Source organism: Lycium barbarum, unplaced genomic scaffold (assembly GCF_019175385.1).
Source record: "Lycium barbarum isolate Lr01 unplaced genomic scaffold, ASM1917538v2 unchr_scaffold_05, whole genome shotgun sequence".
Taxonomy (NCBI): Eukaryota; Viridiplantae; Streptophyta; class Magnoliopsida; order Solanales; family Solanaceae; genus Lycium; species Lycium barbarum.
This window is the reverse complement of record NW_026843402.1, coordinates 252,553-268,875: the sequence shown is the minus strand read 5'-3', so window position 1 is coordinate 268,875 and position 16,323 is coordinate 252,553. Positions and strand designations below refer to the sequence as shown.

General features: G+C 41.1%; 1 long non-coding RNA gene across 1 annotated transcript; it reads right to left on the bottom strand.

Annotated features, from left to right (window-relative positions):
• Positions 1 to 2,644: 2,644 nt before the first annotated feature.
• Positions 2,645 to 14,357, bottom strand: LOC132625561 (uncharacterized). The gene is made up of 3 exons (XR_009576900.1): positions 14,222 to 14,357; positions 3,989 to 4,054; positions 2,645 to 3,044 (listed from the first exon to the last, which is right to left on the bottom strand). It is a non-coding gene; the product is annotated as an uncharacterized LOC132625561 (long non-coding RNA).
• Between the last annotated feature and the right edge of the window lie 1,966 nt (positions 14,358 to 16,323).

The following is a 16,323-nucleotide window of genomic DNA, read 5'->3' as shown; positions in this document are numbered from 1 at the left end:
TCCCACACATTCACATGTACCTATATATATTTCCTACTTTCAACTAACCCACAAAATATCTCCGAACGTTATTCAAGCCCTTCCTAATTCCCGAGCTGTGACGCACTCTTTGTCTCTTCATTGAGTTAATCTGCCTCGTTCTACGTGTCTTCTTAAGGTTTCCAGTTGTCCCATATACTATAGTTTTACTTAGACTATTCTGGTTTTTCATTTGTCTTTTATGTCAGAATACATAGAATTTCCTTGTAAACTTCCCAGGGGGTCACCCATCCTAGGATCGCTCCCATCTGAGCACGCTTAACCTTGAAACTTTGCTGAAATCCGGTGCCTTAATGCTGATATTTTCGCGTCCACTTCCACACACGACCTTTATTACATAATTTGAGACTAGTCAAGGCCTTACAGATCCCGAAGCACCCTTGTGACACGTCTTTCCTTCCACAATTACCATTTTACCCTTTTCGACCCTTAGTGTTTTCTTTTCACTTTCGTGTGTAACTACTTTTCATCCTAGGTTCCCAGATTCCTGATGGTAACAGATACACCTTCGTTGCCTTTACTTCATAAATGTCCAGATATCAGTCCGTTCGAATTTCCTACTCACCACTTTTGCATAACGATTTGTAACAAAATTACTTGTCAATTTTCTGAATCCCCCATCAGACCTCGTTTCTCTTATACCATCCCCCTGTACACAGCAAATATCAATAACGACTCACAGAACATATGGCTATATCACATCTTGGCCATCCGGAACTGCCAATTCCAGGTAACGGGTCAAATACGTCAATACTTACCCTTATGACTTTCCGTGTCGCCACTTACCTTTTCCGTCGTATGTAAGGCTTACATAAGGATTTCAGTTCCTACGGCTTGGCTCTATCGCATGATCTAGGACAGAAGGAAGGTCGACAATCCCTAGATGCCCTGTAGCCTCCTGTTTATAAATGTGGCCGGCTTCACACCATAAACAAGACTCTACTGGACACGACTTTACAGACATCCCCACGGACATACCTCGCTCTGATACCACTTTGTCACACCCTAACCTTATTGGGGTGTGATGGGCACTCGTCCCCACATACAGAGCCGAGCGAACCCGCAGACCCTGATTACACACCTAATTTTTTATTTTTTTTTGAATTCTGAAAGTCAATTACAATTAAAATACATGTTAAGCTTTCAAAATTTTCTGCTTACTATTTCCAGAATTTAGCAAATCTGTAATTATATAAAATTTACTACATAACACAAAATGACATATCGGCTGATGGAGCCGCTTACAGACTGACTATCATTACCCACGACGCTGTCTGCAAAGTCTCTAATACTGATCAGACATCACAGCATACATACTCTGACTCGGCAGCACTCCTGGAGGAAATAGAGCCCGCCAATCCACTGGATCATCTTCAGCTAATCTCGTCTATCCATTTGTGGGTACCTGCGCGGCATGAAACGCAGCCCCCGAAGAAGAGGGGGTCAGTACGGAATATGTACTGAGTATGTAAGGCATGAGTACAGAAAACGAAACCATGACTGAGACAAATAGAACAACACACAAATAGCCTATCCAGAATACCAAACACTTATTATTTTTCTTTTCCAGACACGAATCATACTTACTCATCTCGTATGCCAGACGGATTACAGAACGTACAAATTACCCAAATGATGTCATATAGCAAACGGAATACAGAATATACGGAAGGTCAGAATGCTTACTCTCCAACACAAGTCAGGCATATCGGAATCGGATATCATATCACATACGCGGTAACCCCGGGGACATATACCACGCCGGGACAAATACCATATCATACATACGGTAACCTCGGGGACAAATATCACGCCGAGGGACCGGTCACGTCCTATCATATACATGGTAACCTCGGGAACAGGTAACACGCCGAGTAACCGGTGAACAATGCCAAGGGATGCGCACGATAACATAGGAACGTGGTCGCCACTCCTACCTTTGGCGCCCCAAGACATCATATTTCAGAAAATTTGCTCCGATCTCCGTCACACATCATAACATAACCACGGTACCCGGGGGCGGACAAATAACACGGCACCCCGAGCCCGGACACATCATACTTCATAATATATCCTCGGTAACCGGGGACGGACATATCACACAGTACCCCGGAACCGGACACATCATACTTCGGAATTCATATATGGAACCCGGCCCTCAACAGAGGACTCGGCGAACCATGCGCACGATACATACCGGCCCGGGACTCGGTGAAGGAAACCATAACATATGCACGAGCAGAATGGTGAGAACCACATGCATAGAAATCAAGACTCGACGAACCAATGTACTTACCGATACCTGGAGGCTCGGAACAGATTTCAGGTCAATCCGGCGTAGTATGAGAAAGTTACGAGCGTTCGAAGTACAGAACGCTTTATAAGCATTTCAGAAGCCTTTTTCGGGAAATCAGAATCATAGTCATATCGGATACTGTCACGACCCAACCCCGTAGGCCGTGACTGGCGCCCTACTTGGGCACCCTGACATACCTATCCATATTTGATCACACACAAATAGCATATACGGCCATAATTACTATATGCCGTCTCAAACTATATCAAACTGTTCAAACACATCTCAACGCAACCGTATGCGGATATATATGTATAGATGTTAAAAAGCCGGCAAGGCTATCAAATATGTCAAAAGCCGACAAGGCTGTCAAATGGCACAACGGCCCAAAACGCATATACAAATGCACGCCGACAAGGCTGCCACAACATATACAAAATGCACGCCGACGAGGCTGCCATAACGAATAGAGTCATGCAAACACATCCGTACAGAAGTAGGCACACACACCCACAAATACGTCTACAGACCTCTAAACAGACAAACCGAATCATATGGCGGGACAGGGCCCCGTCGTGCCTCTGAACAAATACATATATACATAGCGAACGAATATATACCAAAATGTGTGCTCTGAAATGAGAAGAGCACTCCAAACAGCAGAAGAGGGTGTCCTAAATGGGTAGATCACCAAACTGTGCGTCTGTACCTGCGGGCATGAAACGCAGCCCCCCGAAGAAAGGGGGTCAGTACGAAATATGTACTGAGTATGCAAAGCAGAATATACAGAAAGCAAATCTGAGACATAAACGAAATGGAAGTACCAAACATAAGTGCAAATCCAACATATCAAAATTTGCTTACTTTCAAAAATATGTAAGTAATGCATAGGGTACAGAAGAATATGGTCGCCCACCCGTCGATGGCGTCATAACACAGCATAACACCAGAAAGTTTCAAATCTCCGTATCCCCGTCACATATCACATCACCACATAACGCCATACACAGCATAACACCAAATATAGGTGGAACCCGACCCTCTTTTGCGAGTAGCTCGGTGAACCATAAACACAGCATAACTCCGGAGTATATCAAAGTGCGCACGATAACAGAACCGGCCCGGGAACCGGCGAAAGATATAACAGAACGCACGAGCAGAGTCATGAGTAACCATATGCATAAAATCATTATCATAGACTCTAATATAAGTAAAATGATCATACTTGAAAATCGAAATAATAGTCATAACGAATTCTTTCAAAAGTTCCCGAATTACATAAAGGAAAGTCGCGGGGCCCACGGACGGGTATTTACCCGAGTCGGGCCCGCCTATGGAAAACATACTCATTATATGCCATATAAACTTCTACAAAAATTATTGAAGCAATCCGAGCCTTTCTGTGAAAGATATGGCGTTTACAAATTACGAAATTCTTTAAAGTGAAACCTTTTTATGCAAAGTTCGGAAAGCGATTATTTCAAAGACATAATGGTTCATATTTCATCAAATCATACATAAGAGTGCCAAGGAATATTTATAAGGCTCATAACATGCTCGGATTTCGAATCTTAGAATTTTCCTCAAGGCTTATAATCTAGCCTATTGAAAACTAAGGCAAGCCAAAAGAAAGAAGGGTTGCGCTTTACATACCTCGTACGCGCTCCAAGTTTGCCCAACTAAAGTTAATCCCAACCTACGCCTCGGGCTCCCCAAGGCCTATGAATACGCGAACGAATATCAAACATTAGCCATAGGTACTTAAGCCATGTATTCCAAACTAATTCTAAATTCTACAGAAATTTAGGCAGCATTTCCCCTGTAAATAGGCCAACCCGAGAATTTAACTCGTCCAAAATCAACAACAACAACCACAATAACCAACCTAGTAACATTGATAACCAATTCGAAAGGCAAAATAATAATAGTAACTCTCTTTTACATCATTCAACAACTTTCATAAATTCAACTCGACGACTTACCTTCAAGCCAACATCGATGCTTATATATTTAAATATTAACCCGAATCCATACCAACAATACTTAAAGACATTCTAAGCAATTCATACAACATTTCCAACAATCCAAAAAATTTCCCTTCCTTTCCACATAATGTAACTCTTCCATTCTAACTTCACACCATCCAACTAATATCAACATTTTTTTCCATATTCATTAACTAACTCAAGATTACCCAAACATATTTCAATAACATTTTAAACAATATCCAAGGATTCGAACCATTCCGCCCATTTCCATATTCCATTCGAAACTTCTACAATTGTAACGAAACTACCAAATCGCATTGTTTTCTTCCAAATTCATTAATAACAACCATAGTTCACATTTAGCATCTTACTTTCATAATTGCATAAAAATTATATAAAAATCACATAATTTCTCATAACAACATACAACCAATTTCAACACCAACTCAACTCGTTAACCCTTTATCTACGTCATCAATGTCACAACGACACCTCTAACAAGCTAAATAAATTTTAATTCACCATTCTCTTTCATTAATGTCACGACCCAGCCCCGTGGGCCGCGACTGGCACCCTACTTGGGTACCCAGACCAAATTACATGTTCATTGCCAAACCCAAACATATTTCAGAATTCCATACAAGTCATATCAAACAGAGTTTATATCAAAATACGTCTTAAGCGGTCGCACGAATCAAAATGTCACATCAAATCCAAACGGAGCGGCGGAATAGACATCGCCGGTCAGAAGTGCAAATATAAGCATAAGGGCCATTTAGGGCCATCATAACAAACGGACCGCTTTAAGACCAGAAAACAAAATCAAACAAACATATATAGGACCCTCGCCCCACATATATGACTACAGGCCTCTACGAACTCAAAACAAAGACATATGGCGAGACAGGGCCCCGCCGTACCCAAATAGTCAAATGTACAGAGTATATACACATAGCAAAAGGAGTCTGTACCAAAAAGGGGACTCCGAGTCAAGAAGGAGTACTCCGAAGTAGCAAAGAGTGAAGCCTACAGTGGAGGATCACCAATATCTGCACCTGCGGGCATGAAACGCAGCCCCCGAAGCAAGGGGGTCAGTACGAAATATGTACTGAGTATGTAAAGCACGGAGTACAGAAATATGGATCAAAACTGAAAGCAAATCAGATAACAAAGTGGAGTACAAATCGGGATGTCAAAATCCGTGTCAAAATCATATACGTATACATAATGCAAACGAAATCATGCAAACGCTTAGGAACGTGGTCGCCACTCCGACGCTGGCGCCACACACAGCATAACACCAGAAGGTTTCAAATCTCCGTATCTCCGAACACAAACACAAACATAGGTGAGCGTATCGCATCACGAGCCATATCACACCATAACTTCAAACGGAACCCGGCCCTATGGCGAGGCCTCGGGAACCGTAACACAGCAGACGGCCAAATTATTGTAAGGCGCACGAATCATAACCGGCCCGGGAACCGGTGAACGAAGTCATAATAAGGCACGAGCGGAGTCGTGAGCAAACAAATGCAATTCATATTTCAAAATAGCCTTTCAAAACTTAGTAGTCTCATAAGTCATTTCATAGTACAAAATAATCGAATACTTAGTCGATACAAAGTTTCATTTCACAAAACGTTTCCAAAATAGTACGTATAGCTCAAAACGTAACTTAGCGTATCGTAATATTCAAAACACATCCCGTAGGAGGAAGTTCTAAAATCGAAGGTATCATTTCAAACTTTATTCAAAAGGACAGCCCAATAAGACAAATAGGGCGTCTCGGGGTTAGCGGGCCCACCTCGAGTCGAATTGAGGTGGCGAACATAATTTACGAACATTTAGGGGCCAAAAGTTCATACGTAATCATTTCTAAGTTACTCGACCACGTTTCGGTAGGTTTCGGACGATTGGTGGCATTCTAGCCAAAATAGAGCCCTTAGGCTTCAATTGAATTGAATGAATAGTAAATTTTCTGTGGATCGGGTTTCGAGGAGCAGAAATGCTCCGGAAGTTCCAATATTCACCTAGCATACTAAGACATGCCAAACGAAGAAGTGGGAAGCTTTACATACCTTACTGACGTCTTATGCTCTCCCAAAAGTCAAGTCCCGTTTCGTCCGAAATCTGCAAATGGTCAAAGTTACCAATTGAGATACTTAGGCTTAAAAATGCCATTAACTTCATTTTTGTCTACCGAAATTTCGGCAGCACTTCCCCTATAAATATAACACCCCCGAGACTTAGCTCGGCTCAAAATACATCAACAACAACAACCCAAACATCATCAAACCGTATAAACCATATTCAAACCATTCTAACTTCAAAATTCTACCTTACTACACAAGTTGACAATCTTTCATTCAAACTTCAAAATTCCAAATCTACATCCATATTATTGTATTCATTCACTCATTCAAGATTATGCAATCACATCCCAAACATATTCCAAATCATATACAAAGTTTCCCAAAATTCATTACTTTCCATATTTCTTTCAAAACATCATAACTTACAACGAACGTTCTAACTTGCGTCGTTTCATTCCGAATTCATTAACATCAACCATAAGTCATATTTCAAGTCTTTGGCATCATAGATACGCAATGATATACACAAATATACCAAGGGTATATACTTTCCGATAATGTTCCGAAATCATTTTCCAACACCAATTCAATTCATTAATCATTCATTTACGTTATAAAGGGCACAACGACGCAACTAACAACTTAAACGAAATCAAATTCATCTTGTCCTCCACAATTCATGGCTCACGGCCATCTAGCAACACACACACACAATGACGGCTGCCCACACACATCAAAGTTACGGAATTCTCGTCTATTTTCGATCCTTAACACATTCATATCAATTTCATAACATTAAAGGGACAAAATTCTTACCTTTTCTTAAGTTTCCGACTTGCCGCAAACGCGCACCTTTCGCCAAACTAATTGTACCCCGTTGAAGAGGGTCTTGAGCACTTCACAACTATGTAGAAACTAAGATTTTTGGATTAATAACAAAGGCTATGGAATTTTTTTTTTCTCCTTGTATGGTTCTCGGCCGAGAGCCTTTTCTTGGTGCTCTTCAATTTTTTTTTGTTTTTGATTTGGTTTCTAGATAATTCAAAGGGGCATAGGTGATATATATCCAAATATAGATCATGTGCATGGCACATGATCACTAAAAAGGCTTGGGCCTAGCCAATATGGCCGGCCACCCCACAAACTTTGGGCCTCATTTTGTGTTCTAATTTTTCTTGGCCCAATTCATTAAACGTCCCGTTTTATAATTCCCGAAACCAATTTCCAAAATTCCAAATTTACCCTCGGCCTTCCCCGATGTCTTAACATCTATGATTCCATAACCAACATAGTCATATTCACCAAAATCAAAAATATTTCCTTATAACACACAAGTCTTGTTTATTTCTCGATTTCCAATCATACTAAAGCACGGGACATAACATTCTCCCCCCCTTAAGAACATTCGTCCTCGAATGTTGAATCGACCTTATGGGGCATCATACTACTTCGGGAGGGTCCTCTTCATAATTGTCCTTCGTGGATTTTCCGACATAGCTTTTTCACCCACATGACGGGGTAATTCTTCACATCACTAATGCAAATGCCTTCATAATATATTTTCTCATACCCCACGTAATCACCGAAGCATACGCTATATTCTTGTAATGGACGAACACTTTCCAGACATCATAGTCAATATCATTTTTTTGTTACACTTCTGAGTTTCTTACCACATCGCCGTAATCTCACTTTACTTCATACCAGACACTTCATGCCAAACAGATTCAGAACTAGGGCCAGACGCGTATAAGCATATCGGACGGATTCATAGTCAACATCAGAGGTACGGAAGTATATCAGACAAATCTGAGATCGGAGTCAGACGTACAAAGGCGTATCAGACGGATTCGTAATCAGAATCAGACACACGAATATATACCAGACAGATTCATAATCGGAGTCAGACGTACAAGATCATATCGGACAGATTCGAAATCAGAATCAAATGTACAGAATTGTATCATACAGAGTCGTGATTAGACAAACCGAAATGTATCGAACATACGCGTGATCAAAATCAAACGCACAGACGCATATCAGACGGATTTATATCCAGAGTCAGACATACAGAGGTGTGCCAGACAGAAACGTATCCAGAATCAGACGCACAAGGATTCATCAGACGGGAACATAATCGAGCTCAGAAATACAGAGGCGTACTAGACAGAGCCTTATCGGAATCGGGAGTGCAGAAGCACAACAGATAGAATGTCAAATTAGAATCAAATCGCTCCTATTAAGGCTCCAATAATTCATGAGAATTTCCCCTTTATTGGTAAACTTATCCGCCAAGTTGTCACACAAATTGTCTTGCGTCTCGCGTATCGACTCTTTCAAAGATTCCACTTGCTCACACTGCTTACCTTTCATCTTTCCTACCCTCCATACTCATTTTCTCTTTCAGACATCGTCATTCTAAACTGAGTTATGGTGTACTTAGGGATTTTCTATCCCTTGACAACTTTCGGATCGTCGCCCCCGCTTCGCTTCAAGTATTCGGTTTAGTAAAACCTTTCGTCTATCACAACATTAGTTGCCGGGTCTCGGCTCTTAACCCACATGGGCACCAAACGAAAATCATACACACACACACACACATTTACTAATACCTTACTGGCGAACGTCTCTGACGGTTATTCAAATTCGTTCAACTTCCCAAGCGGTGTTGTCCCCTTTTCTTTTTGCCCATTTAGTCCGCCTCGTTCTGCGCGACTCCCGAAAGGGCACTAATTCCTCCACACACATTCTATTTACCTTTTGGTTACCCCAAATTTCCATCTATATTTATCGCACTCTCACTTATGAAAAACTTTACATTACTTCCCAGGGGTCACCCATCCCAGAATTGCTCTGGCTTGAGCACGCTTAACCCCGGAACTTTCATGCATTTTGACGCGTTAGGGCTGATATAATTTCGTCGATTGCCCCGCACGGCCTTTGTCACGTAATTTTAGGGCAGATCGGGGTCTTAGCAAATTTTCAGAAAATATTTGTAGCGGGTCCCACCCCCGGTTAAGTCGTACCATTACCATGTCGCCCTTCTGAATCTTAAACATTCACTTTCATACACATATACATATGATTACGGGTAACCCACGGATTTAAGTCTTCGTCCCACGAATTCCGCCTCCAAATAGTCGGTGGAATCTGATAAAAATATCACCGTAAGGTGTTCTCCGGCCACCGACCGAGGAAAACTAAAGTCCGACAAGTATCGCGGGACCTTTTTGTACTTAGTCTACATATTTACTTCCATATTTCTGGAAAAATTTGGGCAGAGGTTCCTCTGTTTTTCTTACTATCCAAAACCTGTACACCAGAAAATACCAATCATGCCTCACAGGGCCAACTCATATACACATACATACATATCATATCATGTCGTATCGCAGCCACACGGGGCTGATAACTTCAAATAAGAATTATAACGCCGTAGACACTTACCACACGTGCCCAACTCAAACAGCATCGGAGGCACTTTCCTGTTTACTTTCATCCGGGATTTCCAGACTCACACTGACGGTGGGGACATCTCAGTCGCCCTTGCCTTGGGTCACTAGGTCTCTAATCCTTTTAAATTTCCGTTATCGTCATTGAACAACGTTTTACAGATATCATACACATATCGAAAATTCTAGGAAACTTATATGTTTATACTTATCAATCTCGAGTCTAACCTGGGGAGCTGCCGTGGGAACTGTGTCCCTCATCCTCGTCGTCCGACTGGCCCCCACTATTTCCTGCATCTGAATCGGAGGAGTGTAGGTAGCCTGGCAATTCCTGGTTCACCGACGGCCAGGACAAAGTGCTGGAATAGGGCGTAACACTCTCTGGGGAAGCCTGTCTAACATACTGCTCCACTACCGGAGCTACTGGCACATCCTCGGGAATCTCCTCCTCCGGCGTCCCAGAGGAATGCTCGAGTGGCTCAGCCTCGGGGCTATCCTCCTCCCTAGGAGCAAGAAGCTCTGGAGGTATCGTCGCTGGGTCCTCCGAAGGGTCGGTGTCATAACTGTCTTCCCTGGGAGCCCCTGCTCCGGGGATCAAAAACTCTGGAGGAATTGTCTCTGGATCCTCCGAAGGGTCGGTCTCAATCGAGTAGCTGGGGATCTGTCTACTCGGTCCTGGTGATGTCCTAGGGGCCTTATTAGCACCCCCATCCCCATCATCCGAAGCACTCCTCTTCATTATTTATCAACCTACGATCACCTGCAGGAAGAGGGTCAGAAACATTTTCCCCAAATACCGACACTTCTGCTCTTCTGGAGCCTTGCTGTAGATACAACAATTCGTAGGGGAGAATCATCATAATCATATAGCTTTACCGCACGATCTAAGAATCCAAAGAAGGGTAACATCCTAAATGCCCTGTAGCTTCCTGTTTATAGATGTGGTGCACAACACATCGATAAACAAGACTCTACGAGACACGGCCTGTAGACATTCCGAGGACAACCTGCTCTGATACCACTTTTGTCACGACCCAGCCCCGTGGGCCGCGACTGGCACCCTACTTGGGTACCCAGACCAAATTACATGTTCATTGCCAAACCCAAACATATTTCAAAATTCCATACAAGTCATATCAAACAGAGTTTATATCAAAATACGTCTTAAGCGGTCGCACGAATCAAAATGTCACATCAAATCCAAACGGAGCGGCGGAATAGACATCGCCGGTCAGAAGTGCAAATATAAGCATAAGGGCCATTTAGGGCCATCATAACAAACGGACCGCTTTAAGACCAGAAAACAAAATCAAACAAACATATATAGGACCCTCGCCCCACATATATGACTACAGGCCTCTACGAACTCAAAACAAAGACATATGGCGAGACAGGGCCCCGCCGTACCCAAATAGTCAAATGTACAGAGTATATACACATAGCAAAAGGAGTCTGTACCAAAAAGGGGACTCCGAGTCAAGAAGGAGTCCTCCGAAGTAGCAAAGAGTGAAGCCTACAGTGGAGGATCACCAATATCTGCACCTGCGGGCATGAAACGCAGCCCCCGAAGCAAGGGGGTCAGTACGAAATATGTACTGAGTATGTAAAGCACGGAGTACAAAAATATGGATCAAAACTGAAAGCAAATCAGATAACAAAGTGGAGTACAAATCGGGATGTCAAAATCCGTGTCAAAATCATATACGTATACATAATGTAACCGAAATCATGCAAACGCTTAGGAACGTGGTCGCCACTCCGATGCTGGCGCCACACACAGCATAACACCAGAAGGTTTCAAATCTCCGTATCTCCGAACACAAACACAAACATAGGTGAGCGTATCGCATCACGAGCCATATCAGAGCATAACTCCAAACGGAACCCGGCCCTATGGCGAGGCCTCGGGAACCGTAACACAGCATACGGCCGAATTATTGTAAGGCGCACGAATCATAACCGGCCCGGGAACCGGTGAACGAAGTCATAATAAGGAACGAGCGGAGTCGTGAGCAAACAAATGCAATTCATATTTCAAAATAGCCTTTCAAAACTTAGTAGTCTCATAAGTCATTTCATAGTACAAAATAATCGAATACTTAGTCGATACAAAGTTTCATTTCACAAAACGTTTCCAAAATAGTACGTATAGCTCAAAACGTAACTTAGCGTATCGTAATATTCAAAACACATCCCGTAGGAGGAAGTTCCAAAATCGAAGGTATCATTTCAAACTTTATTCAAAAGGACAGCCCAATAAGACAAATAGGGCGTCTCGGGGTTAGCGGGCACAACTCGAGTCGAATTGAGGTGGCGAACATAATTTACGAACATTTAGGGGCCAAAAGTTCATACGTAATCATTTCTAAGTTACCCGACCACGTTTCGGTAGGTTTCGGACGATTGGTGGCATTCTAGCCAAAATAGAGCCCTTAGGCTTCAATTGAATTGAATGAATAGTAACTTTTCTGTGGATCGGGTTTCGAGGAGCAGAAATGCTCCGGAAGTTCCAATATTCACCTAGCATACTAAGACATGCCAAACGAAGAAGTGGGAAGCTTTACATACCTTACTGACGTCTTATGCTCTCCCAAAAGTCAAGTCCCGTTTCGTCCGAAATCTACAAATGGTCAAAGTTACCAATTGAGATTCTTAGGCTTAAAAATGCCATTAACTTCATTTTTGTCTACCGAAATTTCGGCAGCACTTCCCCTATAAATATAACACCCCCGAGACTTAGCTCGGCTCAAAATACATCAACAACAACAACCCAAACATCATCAAACCATATAAACCATATTCAAACCATTCTAACTTCAAAATTCTACCTTACTACACAAGTTGACAATCTTTCATTCAAACTTCAAAATTCCAAATCTACATCCATATTATTGTATTCATTCACTCATTCAAGATTATGCAATCACATCCCAAACATATTCCAAATCATATACAAAGTTTCCCAAAATTCATTACTTTCCATATTTCTTTCAAAACATCATAACTTACAACGAACGTTCTAACTTGCGTCGTTTCATTCCGAATTCATTAACATCAACCATAAGTCATATTTCAAGTCTTTGGCATCATAGATACGCAATGATATACACAAATATACCAAGGGTATATACTTTCCGATAATGTTCCGAAATCATTTTCCAACACCAATTCAATTCATTAATCATTCATTTACGTTATAAAGGCCACAACGACGCAACTAACAACTTAAACGAAATCAAATTCATCTTGTCCTCAACAATTCATGGCTCACGGCCATCTAGCAACACACACACACACTCACGGCTTCCCACACACATCAAAGTTACGGAATTCTCGTCTATTTTCGATCCTTAACACATTCATATCAATTCCATAACATTAAAGGGACAAAATTCTTACCTTTTCTTAAGTTTCCGACTTGCCGCAAACGCGCACCTTTCGCCAAACTAATTGTACCCCGTTGAAGAGGGTCTTGAGCACTTCACAACTATGTAGAAACTAAGATTTTTGGATTAATAACAAAGGCTATGGAATTTTTTTTTCTCCTTGTATGGTTCTCGGCCGAGAGCCTTTTCTTGGTGCTCTTCAATTTTTTTTTGTTTTTGATTTGGTTTCTAGATAATTCAAAGGGGCATAGGTGATATATATCCAAATATAGATCATGTGCATGGCACATGATCACTAAAAAGGCTTGGGCCTAGCCAATATGGCCGGCCACCCCACAAACTTTGGGCCTCATTTTGTGTTCTAATTTTTCTTGGCCCAATTCATTAAACGTCCCGTTTTATAATTCCCGAAACCAATTTCTGAAATTCCAAATTTACCCTCGGCCTTCCCCGATGCCTTAACATCTATGATTCCATAACCAACATAGTCATATTCACCAAAATCAAAAATATTTCCTTATAACACACAAGTCTTGTTTATTTCTCGATTTCCAATCATACTAAAGCACGGGACATAACAATTAATATGGCTCACGGCCACACTCCTCTTCACACACCCACACGACCTCTATAAAGTTTCTAACCATTAATTTCCTTCATTCTCATCACATAACCCATGATAACAACAACAATAATCATATGAACATAATCATACCCTCAATCCTTTCAATTTAGCAAGGATAGCAATATGTCCATAAAACAACACAAATTTAAATTTAACCATTTAATTCCTACATAATGCTACTAAAATCAATTCCTCATTCTTACTCAAAACACCCCCCTTACACGGCTCAATTTATAATTCAACATCAACATACATAACCCGTTTGTATTCAACACACATCTACCAAGCTATACAAGTCTAAACTACCTCCAAAACATGTAGAAAAGAATTAAATCTTACCTTAGAGACAAGCTCTAATTTTTCACCATGAAATGTCTTCAAGAAAGCCATGGCTACCATGAGCTCCATCTTTTTCCTCCTCTTAATCTTCAAATCTCTCCAATTAATTGTGTAGAAGGGGGCAAAAATGGGCTGGCCGTGAACAGCACCCGTGAATAGTGGCGGCGTGAACAGTAGCGCCGCCGTGAATAGTGCGCCGTGAACAGTAACGCCGCCTGTGAATAGTGGCGCGGGAACTTCTTTCTCTCTCTTGGCTTGAGAGCCCTTCTCTCTAAAACCTAATTTGCAAGATTAATTTGTGGAATATGTGATGACTTAGTCATCCACTTATGCTTATATATTATCTTTACAAAGTGGACATGTGTCAATTTTCATGACATGTGTCCATCTTTATTCAAGTCCAACCAAATCTCGCCACGTGTCGTGGGGCCAACTTTTCGATAATTAGATTAATTAATCACTAATCCCCACTTAATAATCTAATCATGGTAAATTAATCCCAACTTTCCATTAATATTTTTACACTAAGTAAAATTCATAAGCAATTCATTTTCTAATAGAGACCGGAAATTAAAGATTTCTGTTTCGTGCCCGAAAATGATCCCGTCTTTAACTTGAGTCGATTCTCTTGCGAATAACTCGACGTATAAAATTACGGGATATAACAGATACCTTCAGATGTCCTTACGAATCAGATCAAATGGAGGTTTTGGAACCATACTTACGTATAAGAAAATTATAGACGTCTTGATACAGAAACCTCTTCGAAGATTTCAGAGCAATCCGAGATCGTATACGGAAGTTAGGGACATTAAATCTTACAGAAGTTCTCGAACCAGAATAAACATACCAGAATGCTCTTATCAGGATACTGATTTCGTATTCTCATATCAGGATACTTATATCGGAATACTCATATCGACACACTTATATCAGAAGATTGATATCAAAATGCTTATATCAAGACACTTATATCAAAATACTTATATCAGAATACTTATATCAAAATACGTATATCAGAATACTTGTACCAAAATACTTATATCAAAATACTTATATCAAACACTCATATCAAGGGATGAACTAGGATCACAAACTCAGGTCAAGAAGTGAATTAGAACCATAATCAGACTCAGCATCACAGAACAGAGTTACCCCAAGGCAGCATATCACATTATACCTTACTTGGCTCTAGGACATGCCAAAGAAAGAAAGGGTCAGCCTTACATACCTGTGCCGCGACCCACTAGTTACGCTTGTGCATCCAACTTGTTTGCCTACATGCAAGAGAGTTCATCCATTCATTAGTTCCTTCGTCAAGTACTTGCCTCACCCTTTCAATATATTCATTTATATTCTGCCGACATTTCGGCAGCATCTCCCCTGTAAATGTACCAACCCCGAGAATATGGCTCGGCCCAAATCAACAACAACAATTCGAGAATGGCACTCGGCCAGACCAACAACAATATTAGCAATTCATTTCAATCTGATTCACACGATCTTTCAACGACTTGATCAACATATCACTTTACCCAAAACCTTCCAAATTCACACATTATGTCACAATACATACATTTACAACTTCATTTCATAAATCCAAGAAACCACATCAAAACTACATTTCCCTCCAATTCGTCCCACACAATTGAAATCTTAACTTGGATTATTTAAAACTTCATTTTTCCGTCTTAGAACTCACAATGACGACAACCAAAATGCTAACGACGATTTATTCGTTCTCAACTACACAAAGGGGAACCATGCGGCCAACACCATACCCACACACTACATGCACAATTCCATGAATTTCCATCCTTTTCCATGCATTATAACAATCAACATACATCATAAAATTGACATAATCCTTTCAATTAACATAACATACCCGGCTACATAATACACACGGCTACAATACAACGTATACATAATTTCATATATTCCATCATTTCCTTCACCCTACAACATATACAAACAATTCCCACTTCAATTTAAATCCTTAAACCTTCATTTTCATCATAGAGCCCACACAACAACAACAATCAAATTGCTAAATAAAATTAATTCATCATTTCAATCCAACACCTCACATATATTCGGCC